Genomic DNA, 15,802 nt, shown 5'->3' with positions numbered 1-15,802 from the left:
TGGGCTGGAGAATTGCCTCACTGGGTCTTTCTGTGGGTTTGGACTCTTGAAAATTTAGTTAATTTTAAGGTTTTGGGAATATTTTGGAAGAGAGTTTCTGGGAAATCCTGCCTTCCCACCACCATCTTGGCTCTGCCAAGCTCCCTATTTCTTGAAGTGTCTACTTTGCTGGCATCTTCCATCTCCTCTCTTAAAGGACCCCAGTTGTCTCCTGACTCCTAAGATTGATAAGCCTTGAGATAGGCCCAAGGATTCTTTTTCACCTGGGCAGTTTGAATGTCAACCCAAGTCTGACTGCCTGAGGATGATTTCTTAGTGGTCAGATCCTCAGCCCTCAGTCTTCTAGACTTCTGCAGTCTCTGACATCACTCTTCTTGATTCTCTCTTCTCAAGATCCCTCTCTTCCCCTGCTTCCTTCTCAGACTCCTTTGCAGAATCTTCCTCCAGATCCAGCCCTCTGACTTCACTGTCCCTTGGGTTTTTTCCTGGGCCCCTTTCTTTGGGGATCTCCACTGCCTGCGATCCTGTTTGAGCCTTTGCTCACCATCCAACCTGGCATCCTTAACCAGAAGATGTCTAAACTCGTGATGTATAAAATAGAAGTCACCATCTTTCCCCTAAAGTGTCCTCCTTGACTTATTACTGTAGATGTCAGCAGCAGCCTCCTAGTCTCTCAGGCTCCCAACTCAGGAGTGATCCTGGGCTCCTCACTCTCTCCCCTCCTGTATCCAATGTGACCCCCAAAACTTGTTGAGCTCCCCTTTGCAGCATCTCTCAAATATACTGCCTTTCCTCCCCTGTCCTCCTCTTCCATCTCCTCCATCTCCTCTTCCTCCTCCCTCCTTTTCTACCTCTTCCACCTCCTCAGCTCTGACCCTGCCTGTCCCTGAGTGGCCCTCCACTTCTCTCACCTGAGGCCGGGCTGCTTGGCTCCAGTCTCTTCACTCTCTCGTTCATTTTCTATTCAACCACAGGTTTGTTTGAGGGTCCACCTCCCCCCATCAACAAACTCTCAAGACCGATGGCTTTTTTTTTTTTTGACATTCAAAGCCCTTCCTACCTTGGCCCCCTCCTCCCTGTCCTGGGTTCCTGGCTGTTCTGAACAAGACCCTCCATTTCTGGTCTCCTGTGTTCTCTCTCTCATTCCCCTGAAGGGACCACTCTTCCCCAGGATCCAGCTGTTGATGTCCTGATTTCCTTTACATCCCAACTCAAATCCCACCTTCTCCAGAAAGCTTCCTCTTCCCCTCTTCATTGTAGTGTCTTATCCTGAATAGAACTTGGTGGTTTATATTTGTTTGCAGGTTGTCTCTCCAGTAGATCAGAAGCTACTTGAGGAGCTTTTTTGTATCCTTAAGGCTTAACATGAGAGCTGGCACACAGCAGGTGCTTAATAAGTGTTTATTGATTAAATGATGGATTGCTTGTGTGTCCTCTTCATCCCCACCCCCAGTGTCTTGTCCTGCTGGACCAGGTTAAGATTAAAACCCTCTAAACTTACTGAACTTAACTTGCTTGCATTTGCCCTGAGAATCTATCGTTTTTAATTTTCTTGAGTCAGTGGGTTAAGTGACTTGCCCAAGGTCACGCAACTAGTAACTATTAAGTTTCTGAGATAAGATTTGAACTTGGATGGTGCAGTGGCTAGAGTGCTGGGGGTGGGGTCAGGAAGACCTGAGTTGAGATCTTGCCTAAGGTTTCCTGGCTGTATGACATTGAAAGTTGCTTAATCTGTGTTGGCCTCAGTTTGCTCATCTGTCAAATTAGAATAATAATTGTACCTCCTTCCAGGGTTGTCATGAGGATCAAATAAGATGAAATTGTAAAACACTTTACAAACCTTTAAACACTAGTTAGTCTCAGTTTGTCATGGGGAAGAAGGAGATGAAGGAAGGACAGGCATGCAGTTATTAAATTGGATCCTTCCTCACAGCACTCCTGGGAGGTAGGGGCTTTTTCATGATTCCCAGTTTTACAGATGAGGAGACCAGTTACTAGTCACTCTCCCACCTTGCTGCTTTGCACCTTCTTATTCATGTGCTGACCAGAGACAGAGGACTTCACCTGGCCTGTCTGGTGGGTCTCATCTCACCCACACCCTTAGGGCAGTAGGGCAAAGCTTCTAAGCCTCCTTGCTGTCTAGGTCCCATTTTGCACCTTACATTTTACATTCGAGGTGGAGACTGGTCTTAATGAACTCCCTCTCCTCTCCTCCCACTTATCTCATGCCCCCATTCCCCTACTCCCTGTTCTTTTATTCCCGTCTCCAGTGACCTCTTTTCTGGCCAAAGCCAGCCTCGTTTTTCTCAACCACTTTAAAAATACGTAGATGGAATGCTGAATGAATTTGCAGGAGACACTGGGTGACAGGACCCAAAGGGTCTTGACAGGCTAAGGCACTGACTGGCATTGAAGGTACCATTCAGAGCAGGGTGGGCGGTTGTGGCAGTCAGTCGGTGGGGGACTACATGGTTAGATATCAGTGGTTCTGAAATAGATTGGGGGATTTTAGGAGATAGGAAGTTCAACAGGAATCAGCCATATGATCCAATGTCCCCAAAAACTATTGTCATCTTAGGTGTCAGTAAGTCCAACAGATAGAACTTCCTTGATTAGGGAAGTGAGAGTCCCACTTGTACCCTGCCCTCGTCAGAAGCCCCACAGATGTTGTGTTCACTTGTTCCACTTTGATAGTGGATGAGGCAGAGACCTCCCAAAAGAGGGTGCTCAGCATGCAGAAGGGCCCCATGTCCTGGTCCTGTGAGGATCATTTTAAGGAAGTAGTAATGGCTAGCCTGGGAACAAGCTGGGTGATAGAATAATTGCAGTCTTCACATACTGATGGCTGTCAAATGGAAATAAGATTAGATTGGTCGTGTTTGACCCTAGAGCTAGGAAGCAGGAGGACTGCAGGGAAATTAAAATGAGGCAATTAAGGAAACTTTCTAAAAATTACTCATTGACCAGGTTAACCTCTGAACAGGATACTTCCTTCCAGCCTCCCCTTCCTCAGTTCTTTTCAATGAGGCAAGAATTTCTTGCTCCACTGATGGTGACGTTTCCAGATTCCCCAGAGGGTGTTTGCTTCCTTGGGCGGATACCCAGGGTTCCAACCTCATAGTCTTCCTCGAGTACCCACTCCTCCTCCTCCTCCTCCTCCACCCCACCTAAAATAATAACCTGGAATTTTTAACTCAACTCTGTGTTAAAAGCATCACCTACTGTGTATCAGATTAGTAAAGTTGATGAAAATGGAAAATGACAGATCTTGGAGGCTCTTTGACTCAACACAGTCCTTGATGACCACAAGGATCTGGACAGAAATATCCTGAAGCAAGCAGTATTAGAGCTAGTCCATCTATACCCAGCAGGATTAAATAAAAAGGGAAAGGATCTGTGTGTGCTAAAGTGCCAATAGTAGCTAATAGCTAATAGCTAATAGTAGCCACAATGAAGAGCAGGGTGCTGATGGGGCCTCCTTGGACTGAGGCCAGAGGAGCACAATCAGGGATTGATTTATTGCTTTGTTGATTGTCTAGAACTGAAAAACATGTGATGGAGAAAATGTCAGTAGTATAATTCAGGGCAGCTAGGTGGCGCAGTGGATAGAGCACCTGTCCTGGAGTCAGGAGTACCTGAATTCAAATGTGTCTTCAGACACTTAATCATTACCTGGCTGTGTGGCCTTGGGCAAGTCACTTAACCCCACTGCCTTAAATTAAAAAATTAAAAAAAAATACAGTTCAAACGTCAAAAATTCTTCCTAAATATATTGATCTGTTCTCCCACAGAATTAGTTGTAAACATTTACCAAACACCCAAGTCTTCTGGTTACTGAAAGAATAAAGGGTTGGAAGTGTGAAGACCATTGAGGAGTGAATTCAGTCAAGAGTTTGTGATGGGGGGAGGTCCATTGAATCAGGCAGAGATTAGACCCCACATCCTTCCTTGAGGTCCAGCCTGGTGGTGGGTGGCAATAGGAGGCCAGTCTCCCAACAGGAAGGAGCAGGGAGAGGCAAGGGCATGGACGGGCTGCCTTGTTGGGGGCCTGGATGCTGAAGGGCTCTTGTCCACAGAGGACTTGAGGGTCCTGGGGGTGCTCCTGGGCCATGGCCCTGAGACTGGGTACAGTAAAGAAATCCAGAGGCTCTACTGGAAAGCACGCAAGGGGAATCTGGCAGCTGGAATCCTCTTAATCCCCCCTTCAAGTCTTCAGATTTTTACCTTCTTTCTGTTCTTTGCCATGAATTCATTTGCTTGTTCTCAGGACTATCTCAGTCTGTTTTTTGAAACACCTCACTTTGAGGCTTCTCCTCACCCTTCCAGGCCCCTTTAAACCCTTGAGTTGTTGCTGCCCTTCCTCTCCCCAGCCCCTGGCCACTGGGCCCCCCGGTGTCAGGGCCTGGCCCTGTGAGCACTGAGCAGCGTGGCAACCAGAGTCCCTGTGCAGAAGCTACATTGACAGGTGTTCTTACTGTTTTTTAGATTTGGAACTGAGCACTAAGACCACGGAGGACACTTCCAGAAAGAACATTCCAGGAAAGGATTCCTCCCAAGGTATGAAGGTAGAAGCTATCATTGTCAGTCTGCAATCCCAGAATTTCAGTTCTGTGCCCCAGACTCATGCTGCTTTGCATGTATCCGTCTCAGGTGGGCTTCGGGACGGCCCTTCCAGGCTTCCCCTTCCTCATCTGCACGGAGCATCCCCTCCCTCTCTGAGACTGGGGACCCCTCCAGACCCACAGGCCATGCCTTCTAAGGCTTCTCATCCCCTGTGCCTGGAATTGCTTTCCTCCTCATTTCTAGCTTCTGGTCTCGCCAGCAGTGCATCTTCCCGGGTCTCCTTCCCTGAGTTGATCTCCAGTCTATCTTAGCTGCTCAGGTGCTGGGGCACAGCCCCTGAAGCACACCTGGCTGATGACCCCACCTGGAGATGAGCCCCAGGGCAATGTCCACTGCCGCCTCAGCTCCAGAGATATCTCTGAAAGTCCTTGATTTCATCTTAATCCTTTTGCATTCCATCTTTTCTTCTGCCTTCTGACTGACCCCTCCCCTTGATCTCTGTCCTTTCCTTGACTTCTGCTCCCTTCTTCCCTCAGTTCTTTCCCAGGCCATCCCCCTGGCGCTAGTCACCTTCTCCCCATCTTGAATTACCCCTACACTGTTATATCATACCATCCAGCCTGGCATCTCCAGCTAGCTGCCTCTTAGAGAAGAGAGGAAGGATGGTAGGAACACTGTGTCAACAGCCTGTTCAAGGACCCTAACTGAGAAGGGGCCTGGGCCCGGGCTTGAGGGGAGAAGCCTGCCCTCCTCCTGTCACTCCTGAGCACTCCTCACTGACTTCCCTGAAACCAGGCTCCTCCTCCTCACTCATGTCTCACAGACCTTTGGGGATAAGTTAGAAAACAACCAAAGCGCCCCTGGTCCGTCCATTAGCATGTCTCCCACCGAATGCATGTGGCTCCCCCTCCGGTCTGGCTGAGCCTTCCTCCTCCACCCCCGCTGCAGACTGGGCCTCTGCCTCTCCTCCCTTCCTGGCCTGTTGCGAGCTGGCCAGCTCACTCACCCAGAGTCCCTGCCTTCAGGAGGCCTTTGCCGATGAGAACTCACTGTACGTCTGAAGATTAGGATCAGGAGTCTTCAAACCTAGAGGGAAAAAGGAATGGTAAAGGATTCTGATCAAAAAGAGAAATGAGGGAGTTAAGATAAGAGTCCCTCATCTGGACAAGATTCTCACTGAGAGTAGATTAGAGAAGCATGGAGCGAATTACAGGAGCTGATGCTGAGGGAAGAGCACAGACCTGGGAGAACAATGCGCACATCAACAACAGCATCGAGAGATGGACAACCTGGCTGGAAGCAGCTGCTCTCAACAGTCCAGAGAGCTGGGACGGCTTAGACTAGCCATGGATGATGTTATCCCCTTCAGAGGAAGAAAACAAAACAAGACAAAAAACCTACAGAATCTGAATGAAGACTACATTTAAAAAAATTTCTTTTAGGTATTTCTTTCCTCTCTCCTGGTTTTCTCTATTTTCCCCTTGATCCTAATTCCTCATACAGAAAATGACTAATCTGTAAACATGTTAAACACAAATATGTATGTACAGTTTTCACCAGACTGCTCACCTGCTGAGGGCAGGGGTGTGGGAAGGGAGAGTAGAAGGAAATTATGTAACTTAAAAATATGCATATGCATATGGATAAATACTGAAAAACTTTCATAACATGTAATTGGAAAAATAAAATATCAGTTAAAAAAAGAATATGAGATCCAAATCGAACTTATTAACAATAAAAGTGTGCGAATGTTTAAAATTTCCTTCATTAAATGAAAATGCATTACAAAATGGATCAAGAAACAAATAACTCATATCCATATAACTAGAAAAAGTGTGACTAATTTTTCTTTCCATTATGAATCCTCTTGGGGCAGCTAGGTGGTGCAGTGGATAGTGCAGTGGATAGGCCCTGGAGTCGGAAGGACTTGAGTTCAAATTCAGCCTTGGGCATTTCATAATTACATAGCTGTGTGAATTTGGCAAGTCATTTAACCCTGTTGCCTTGCAAAAAAAAATTATGAATCTTCTCATGTTGGGTTAGGTTTGTATTGTGTAAGAAATTTTCAAAATTTATTGTCTTTAAGAAAAATTATTTTTCAGTTAACAAGCACTCTTCTCACTTCTCTCTCCACTGCCGCCTCAGCTCCAGAGATGTCTCTGAAAGTCCTTGATTTCATCTTAGTGTGCATAGTAAAATTAAAACAAATTCACATATTGGCCATGTTAAAATGTATATCTTATTCTGCAACTTGGGTCCATCCTCCCTCTCTTTTAGGAGATCGGTAGCATTCTTCATTATAGATCTTTTGGAACTGTGGTTGGTCTTTTTCTTGCACAAAGTTTCTAAGTCTTTCAAAATTATTTCTATTTACAGTGTTGTTATGGTATAAATTGTATTCCTGGTTCTGCTTACTTGATGTTTCATTCTCCATCCAGTTCTCACCAATGTTTCCCACTTACTTTCAAACCGTCCTCAACATTTCTTAATGGATTTTCATTATTTACAATATAAGTTGTTCATTCATTCCCCAATGATTCCTAACCCTTTCCAGTTCTTTGTCACTATAAAAAGAGCTGCTTTAAATATTTTTGAACCAATGAGTTTTCTTCTTTCTTTGATCACTTTAGGTGATCACCTGTAGGTGGAATTTCTGTAGAAATGAAAGGTTAGTACCTTTTGGGGCATACTTCCAAATTATTTTCTAGAATGGCTGAATCAGTTCACAGCTCTACCAACAGCAAATCAATGAGCTTCAGCCTCTCCAACACTGATCATTTTCTTTGAACTTTGCCAATCAGAGGTATAACGTGGAATCTCAGAGTTGCTTGAATTTGTTTTTTTTTTCAATTCTTCAATGATAGAAAGGATTTAATCATAGGGCTGTTTAAAGTTTGAATTTTTTCTGCGAAAACTGCCTTGTCATATCCTTTGACATTTATTTAATCACTGGGAAAATTGCTCATGTTTTTTTTTCTTCATTAAATATTTATCTTCTAAATTTATCTGACTAGTATTAGAAAAGTGACCCACTATTATTTTTCTTCTATTTAGGACAGTTTGTTGGGAGCAGCTAGGTGGAGCAGTGGATAGACCACCCATCCCAGAATCAGGAGGACTTGAGTTCACATATGGCCTCAGATACTTTATGCTTACTGACTGTGACTTTGTGCAAGTCCCTTAATGCTATTGCCTAAACCAAAATAAAAAGACAGTTTAGTGTATTTTTAGATATTTGTGGAGCAGATGTGTCAGAAAGCTTCCTTTTGCTATTCTGCCATCTTGGTTGTGTCTCCTTTGTCTCCATCTGTGTGGGTTGGCTACAGTTTGGATCTTGAGTCTGCTTCCTCCCTCCATTACTAAGCTTCCCCAGATGCTATCATATTTAGAGGCATTCCAATTGGTCTTCCCTGCATCTGTCTCTCAAATCTATCCAACCTAAAACCTGTACTCTGATATTCCTTAAGTGTAGTTCTGATCCTGTCACTCTCTTGCTCAGCAGGGTCTAGTGACTCCCTTTTGCCCTTTTGATCAGTGAACTCAAAACATTCTTTTTTTATTATATGAATATTTTATTTGTTTTCCAGTTATATACACTAGTAGTTTCTACCTATCATTTTTTTGTAAAATTCCCCAACAATTCTTAACCCTTTTTAGTTCTTTGTCACTATAAAAAGAACTGCTATAAATATTTTTGAACTAATGAGTTTTCTTCTTTCTTTGATCACTTTGGGGTATAGGCCTACTAGTGGAATTTCTATAGAAATGAAAAGTTAGTACCTTTGGGGGCATAATTCCAGATTACTTATGTATTACATAATTTTGCTATCTAATATTTTATTTTTGTCTCAAGGATATTTTAGATGGAATCAAAGAAGGAAACACATCCAAGATGACAGAATAGCAAAAGGAAGCTTTCTGGCATATTTTGATGAATTTTACACATTAAAAATGAGCGTGTTGAGATGAAACTCATATCCTTGAGGCAAAATAAAATATTAGAGATAGCAAAATTATGTAGTACATTAGACAACTTTTTTTTTTTAAATTGAAGGTAATGATCTTTGGTCTTTGGTTAAACTCCACAGTTCCTTCTCTGGATACAGAGGGTATTCTCCATCACAGATAGCCTAAAATTATCCCTGATTATTGCACTGATGGAATAAGCATGCATTAAGGTTGATCATCACCCCCATATTGCTGTTAGGGTGTACAATGTTCTTCTGGTTGTGCTCATCTCGCTCAGCATCAGTTTAGGTTTTTGCAAGGCAAATGGGGTTAAGTGGCTTGCCCAAGGCCACACAGCTAGGTAATTATTAAGTTTCTGAGACCGGATTTGAACCCAGGTACTCCTGACTCCAGGGCTGGTGCTTTATCCACTGCGCCACCTAGCCGCCCCTTCAGCATCAGTTTATACAATTCTCTCCAGGCTTCTCTGAAATCCCATCTCTCCTGATTTCTAAATGTACATATACCACAATTTGTTCAGCCATTTCCCAATTGATGGACATATACTCAATTTCCAATTCTGTGTCACCACAAACAGGGCTGCAATGAATACTTTTGTGCAAATGATTTCTTTTTCCCCTTTTTCATGATCTCTTCAGGGTATAGACCCAGCAGTGGTATTGCTGGATCAAAGGGGATGCACATTTTTGTTGTGCTTTGGGTGTAATTCCAAATTGTTCTCCAGAAACTTTGGATGAGTTTACAACCTCACCAACAAAAAAAATTAATTCTTTTACACACTAGAAACCATAGTCTAACTAGAGAAGTGCCTCAGCCTCTGTGCCTGCAGTGTCCTTCCACCTAGGGTCATCTCTGTGAACCTGTGGTCCATTTAAGACTCAGCTGGAGCCACCTCCTTCAAGAGACTTTTGGTAATTCCATCAGTTGTTAGTGCCTGCAAGGTGATAGCCTTTATTCCTCCCCATCCTATATACTTCATAGTAAATAAACCCTTTTTATTTAAGCACTTGGTTAGCAGAACCTTCTAAGCAGAAAGTAGAGAAGTTATAGTTTAGAATATGCCAAACAGTACACAGAGTGAATGCTGTGTGAGACTCCCAGTCTCATCTAAGTGGAAATTGCTCCAAGTTAAGAGGGACAAATGGAAATATGGGAATATGGGAGTGGGCTGGCAGCTTTCCTCTATGTGTCTGTTCCAAAGTCTGGTTCCCCCCCCCCCCAAACTCTTGATAAGATTGGGAACCATCTGTCCTCTCTTTTTAAATTTTTTAAAGTTTTTTTCCCATTTGCTTGTTATGAAAATTTTTTCAGCATTCATCTACTTCCATATTTATACGTTTTTTCTGCCATTTTCTACCACTCTCCCTCCCTGCACCCTTCCCCGCAGTGACAAGCATTCTGGTAAAAGTTGTGCACGTATATTTGTGTTGAACATGTTTACAGATAAGTCATTTTATGTTTGAGGAATTAGGATGAAGGGAAAAGAAAGAACACCATGAGAGAGGAAGGACAGAGTATCCACTCAGATTCTGTTTTGTTGTTTTTTCCCCCCTAGATATGGATGGCATTGTCCGTAACAGGGTTGACCTAGTTCTCTGGACTGCTGAATGGGACTGCGTCTATTTAATTGATCAACCCAGAGTGTGGTTGTAAATGTGTACAAGGGTCTCTTGGGGCTGCTCCCTTTGTTCAGCATCAGTTTGTGGAATTCTTACTATGCATCTCCAGAGTCTACATCTGTCCTCTCTTGAAGCAGGCAACAAAAGTCTCATTTTCCAAGTAAGCTTGCCCACAGCACTGCATCATCATTGTCTCCTCCCCACTAGTAAGGAAAGTCGTAGGAAGTGATCCAGGCCAAGCAGCCCATGTCAGCTGCTCCATAAAAGTACTTAGGGCCCTTTTTTTCCCCCTCCCCCAGACCATGGCCAGGACTGTGCATGGTGCCTAGGTGCTTAGGAAATGCTGAAGGACCGATTTCATTTCACTTGACTTTCTCTCACTGGATGCTCAGATGGGTTAAGGACTGAGAACCAGGGAGACCTCTATCCTTCTATGGAAAATTCATGGGGGGACCCCTAGAATCTAGGGAATTTGGGATAGGTGTGGGGACCTAGGATATATTATTAGGGTATTTTAACAGAGACATGAAACTGAGGAAAGCCAGAGTTTTGTGTTGGTCCTGTCAAGTGTAAGATGCCTTCCGAAACTTCTTAGTTCCTTGGTTTATGAATTTCCCAGGACCAATTCACTCCTTCATTCTATCTCAACTACACATTCTCATCTATTTCTACATAGAAGAATTCTGGAATTCCTTGATCCTCCCTGACTGCAATCTCCCCAGCTTCATCCCTTGGTGATCTCTACACTATCCTCTACTGTTGAACCCTTTGCCCCCTTATCCTTTTCTCTGTAAAACCTCATCCTTGGATCCCTCCCAACATCCACTGTGCTTGCTCCTATTGATGGCTTCTGGAAGGAAGGTAGAAACTCATGAACCTGGACTGCCTGTTTTTTTTTCCCTCAAAAATATTTCAAATCTCTTTTTTTCTTATTGTTTATCTTTTGTCTATTCGTTGAACTTTGATTTGCAGGCTAGGTCACCCTGAGCTGTAACCTGAGCTATAGTGCTCTTTAGAATACATTATTCCATTCTCTTTTCTTTTTTCTAGTGGACACTGATAATCTTTTCTATTTCAATGTCCTTTGCTTTGTATGTGGTGGTTTCTCCTGATGATTTGTAGTAATTTCTGAATTGAATTGTTAAATTTTGCAGTGTGTGTTAGTGTTTGCACCTTGGGTTTTTTTCTGGAGACCAACTGTGAATTCTTTCTATGTTTAGACGTTATTTCCATCATTCTTGTGTTAAGGTTTTTTTTGTCCTGTTGTGTTCTTCTGAGAAATCTATAATTATTGGATTGTTTTCTTCACTTCATCTCTTTGACATTTGTTTTGCTTACTTTTTTTTTTTTTATTTGCGAGGCAATGGGGTTAAGTGGCTTGCCCAAGGCCACACAGCTAGGTAATTATTTAGTGTCTGAGGCTGGATTTGAACTCAGGTACTCCTGACTCCAGGGCTGGTGCTCTATCCACTGCACCACCTAGCCGCCCCTGTTTTGTTTACTTTTAATGTTGTTTGCTTTTGTTTCCTTTCCAAGTTGTCCTTCACTTATGTATATTTGCATTTCTGATTTATTTGTTGCTTTCTCTTTATTTTGGTATTATTATTATTATGTTCAAATTTTTATTCTTTTCATTATTTTTGCTGTGCAAAAATAAATTCCACTCTCATAATTCTCGTTTGTCTTTTAACCCACTCCAGAACGGCTTGTTGCAGTTTCATATTCACAAATTTCACATGTCTTCTGTCTTGTCAAGGGTTGCATTATTTTCCTGCATGAACCCATTTCCTACATCTGGAGACTTTATTTCCTTCCATTACTGTTTTTCCTATTGATTTATCTTTTTATGTTCAAAGTCTTTAAGATTTCTTTGTTTTGAAATCTTTGGTATTTTTAGATTTTTTTTTTACCTGAACTTGTTTCTCTTACCCTTCATTTCTTGACTCCTTCCCCCTTCTAATCATGGTTTCCTAGGGGGCTGGCTCTCAGAGCATCTCAGCCTCCTCCCACACCAGCCATGCTTCTGCCTCCTGGAGTTGCTGCTGCACATAGCGGGCTCCCGCTGGATGCTGACCTCTTCTCTTTGGCTCTGGCACAGCCCTCTCTGTGCAGGGTCCTGTTCTTAGGACTGTCCTTTCCTCTGCTGCTTCTTGGTGTTAGCTCCTTGTATGCTATTGGTTCTGCAGGTTAATGGTCATGCCAACTGTGGCAACAAGCTTCCAGCCTTGAACCAGGGAGCAGGGGGTAATGGAGTGTCAGGGTGGGTTTGATGTGAGTGTGCTTGCCTGTGGGCTGGGGAAGGCTTGCTGAGGGGCTTGGGATCAGTGAGTATCAGGTTTTGAGGGGGGATACCTATTGGATTCTGGGTGTCCTAGAGTTTTAAAATGGGGAATTTCCTTTATCTTCTCTGTTTTGGAAAGGTTTGGGAGATCATGGGGGATTGGAGAAAATGTCTAGTTTGTCTTCTTGCTGCTCTTGCAAGTCAGCTATATAAATTTCCAGTTAAGTTTTTAATCTTTGTTTCAACAGTTCTTTATTGAGTGTAATTTTATTGTATTATGGATTGCATGGATGGCAGTATGGATGCACATTATATATGCATAAAGATGAAGCTTGTCTGCATTTATTTGAGAAGGTTTTATGTTCTAATCCATCATCAATTTTGTGAAAGTGCCAAGCACCTTAGAAACTGGCATACTCTTTTCCATTCCCCATTCAAAATTTTCTGGATCTCTCCTGTACTTTACTTTCTTAATGATTATAAAATAAATTATTCTAAAAATTTTTTTTAATTCTATTTATCTAGGTCTGAAAGGAGTAAATTGATATTTCCCCATCATTATAGTTTTGTTATTTATTTTTATCTGAAATTCTTTTAAATCCTTCCTTTAAAAATTAACATACTGTGCCATTTGATACATGTGTAGTATTGATATTAATTCATTGTCTTTTAGAAAAATATAGAATCTGTACTTACTTATATATTTTAATTAGGTATAATTTGCTTTTCCTTTGTCTGAAATCATGGTACCTTTTTTATTTAAGCTGAAGTATGATAAATTGTGCCCCAAACCCTTATTTAAATTCTTGGGTGTATTCTTTCTGTTTTAGGCATATTTCTTTTAAACAACAAATTGTTGAGCCATTCTTATGTTTTTTTTTGTTCTGTGTGTGTTTCTCCCAGTCACAACTATGATCATGACTGCTCCCTGTGTATTTTCTTCCATCCTATCTTAGACAGATTTCTCTATTTTTTCCCCCTCTCCTTTCTTTAAGAGTCTATTTTGCTTCTGATGTTATTTATTCTAATCTTCTTTCCTCTCTTTTCCTTAAACCCTTTCTTTCCATTTTCTTGTTTGTTTTTACATGTATTTTTATACCCAAATGTGTTTTGTGTATTTCTCTTTCTTTATGATGAGAGAAGTTTTTTAATCTACTCCTCAGTGCTTCCTCTTTTTTGCATAAACTCATCTTTTTACACCTCATTTATGTGAGATAATTTTCTTCATTCTTCCTCATCCAATTGAATCTTCTTTTTAGATCATCCAGATATAAAAGAATCAGACTTGGGTCCCTAATTAGATTCCCCCTATGATGATAAAGTTCTGGGAGGTTAAATCTCCCCACGTAGGAATGTAGTTTAATTATATTTAATTCCTTATGATTTTTTTATTCATGATTTTTTTTTAGGTCTCTCGATTTCTTTGTATATGCCAATTTTTCAACTTGGTGGTCTTTGGGTCAAGTCTTTATTTGCCCTCAGGTATGTTTGGAAACCCTTTATTTCGATGAGATTTCATCTCCCTTCTCCTCTCCACCCCCCCCCCCCCAATAGGATTTTACTTAGTTTTGCTGGCTAGGTTATTCTTGTATGTAAACCTAGATCCTTTTGCCTTCTGGGATATCATATTCAAAGCTCTCTACACTTTTGTAAAGGTGGTTGCTAAATTGTCTGTGGTTCTGATTGTGGCTTCATGGTATTTGAATTATTGTGGAGTGCTACCTCTATTTTTTCCATTTCCTTTTATGATTTCTTGAAATATGTTCTAAGTTCTTTTTTTTTGTTCATGGCATTTGGGTGGTCCATTGATTTTTTTTTTTTTAAATTATCTCGCCTTGATCTTTTTTCCAGTTCAGCTGGGGTTTTTTTTATGAGTTGTTTCACATTTCCCATTTTTTCCCATTCTTTTGACTTGGGTGGTGTATTTATCTCTTGACATCACATGGAGTCATTACCTTCCATAGGGTTACTTCTCATTTTCAAGAATTTGCTTTCTTCAATTAAGGTTTTATAACCCTTTTCTAAGGTGCTAATTTTCTTTTCATAACTTTCTTCACTAGCTGTTGACCCTTTCCCCATTCATTCCTCTACTGCTATCATTTGTTTTTTGAATTTATTTTTTAGCTCCTTTAACCATTCATTCATTCATTCATTCATTCAGGTTTTTGCAAGGCAAATGGGGTTGTAACTTGCTCAAGGCTACACTGCTAGGTAATTAAGTGTCTTAGGTCAGATCTGAACTCAGGTACTCCTGACTCCAGGGCCAGTGCTATATCCATTGAGCCACCTAGCTGCCCCTTAACTCTCAGTTTAACTCAACTATGAATCCTTGTTGGACATGTGCTCTGGCTACCTTTTTCTTTGAGGCTTTGTAAATGTTTTCAAGTCATTCTCATCTGCCATTTCATGAACATTATAGTTCTTATTTTATTTTATTTTTTTAATTCTCATTTTGTACAAATTTTTTTTACATTAATAAAATATTCTTGTTTAAGAGTAAACAAAATACCCCTCCCCCCATGAATATAGACTTGCTTGGGCGATAAAGTAAAGGGGAGAGAAAAAAATTAAAATTAAAAAAATAATAGTAATAATTGTAGGTATGGCCAGGTGGCTCAATGGACGAAGCACTAGCCCTGGAGCCACGAGCACCCGAGCCCACATCCAGCACCGTAGACCCAACAATCACCCAGCCCTGTGACATGCAAGCCACCCGATCCCCACTGCCTTGCAAAAACCAAAAAGAAGAAAAAAAAGGCCCAAAATAAAATAAAATAGTAATCATAGTAGGGGTGGCTGGGTGGCAGACAGAGCATTGGCCCTTGAGCCAGGATCACCCGGGTCTAAATCCGGCCTCAGACACCCAAAGATCACTCTGCTATGCGGCCCCAGGCAGGCCACCCAGCCCCATTTGCCCTGCACCCTCCCCCAAATAATAATAATAAAAAATGTGCTTCAGTCTTTGTTCCAACACCAACAACTGTCATGGATGGATTGCATTCTTTATGGTAAGTCCATTGAAAAAGTTGCTTCCATATTTTTCCAACGTTGCCATTGATGATCGCAACTCCCTCCTTTCTTATTTCTCCACTACCATGTACTATATTTTCTCTCTCTTTTCACTCTGACTCTGCTGTAGGGTCACTGAATGGTGCAGCAGACAGATCCCTGGTCCTGGGCCCTAGAAGCCCTGAGCCCCCATACCACCCCTTAGGCCCAGAATCCACCTGGCCCTATGGTCCTGGGCAGGCCTTCCAATCCCAGCCCCTTGCAAGAAGTAAAAAAGTAAATGTGTTATATCTGACCACTTTCCCCCCATGGTCCATCCTTTCCTCCTTTATTCACATCCCCACCCCTTCCTCCTGCTCCT

General features: G+C 42.0%; 2 protein-coding genes across 4 annotated transcripts in view; both read left to right on the top strand.

Annotated features, from left to right (window-relative positions):
- LOC141509577 (uncharacterized) overlaps nt 1-15,802 on the top strand; it is a 264,113-nt gene that overhangs the window by 70,989 nt on the left and 177,322 nt on the right. For all 3 annotated transcript variants that reach the window (XM_074219210.1, XM_074219209.1, XM_074219208.1), the window contains exon 2: nt 4,486-4,557. The gene's annotated coding sequence lies outside the window, so the exon portion shown is untranslated. The remainder of the gene's footprint in view (nt 1-4,485; nt 4,558-15,802) is intronic.
- Nucleotides 1-15,802, top strand: part of LOC141509580 (uncharacterized) — a 113,597-nt gene that overhangs the window by 71,020 nt on the left and 26,775 nt on the right. The window lies entirely within an intron of this gene.

The sequence above is a fragment of the Macrotis lagotis genome, chromosome 1, assembly GCF_037893015.1.
Source record: "Macrotis lagotis isolate mMagLag1 chromosome 1, bilby.v1.9.chrom.fasta, whole genome shotgun sequence".
NCBI classification, from domain to species: Eukaryota; Metazoa; Chordata; class Mammalia; order Peramelemorphia; family Peramelidae; genus Macrotis; species Macrotis lagotis.
This window is presented reverse-complemented; position numbering and strand designations above follow the sequence as displayed.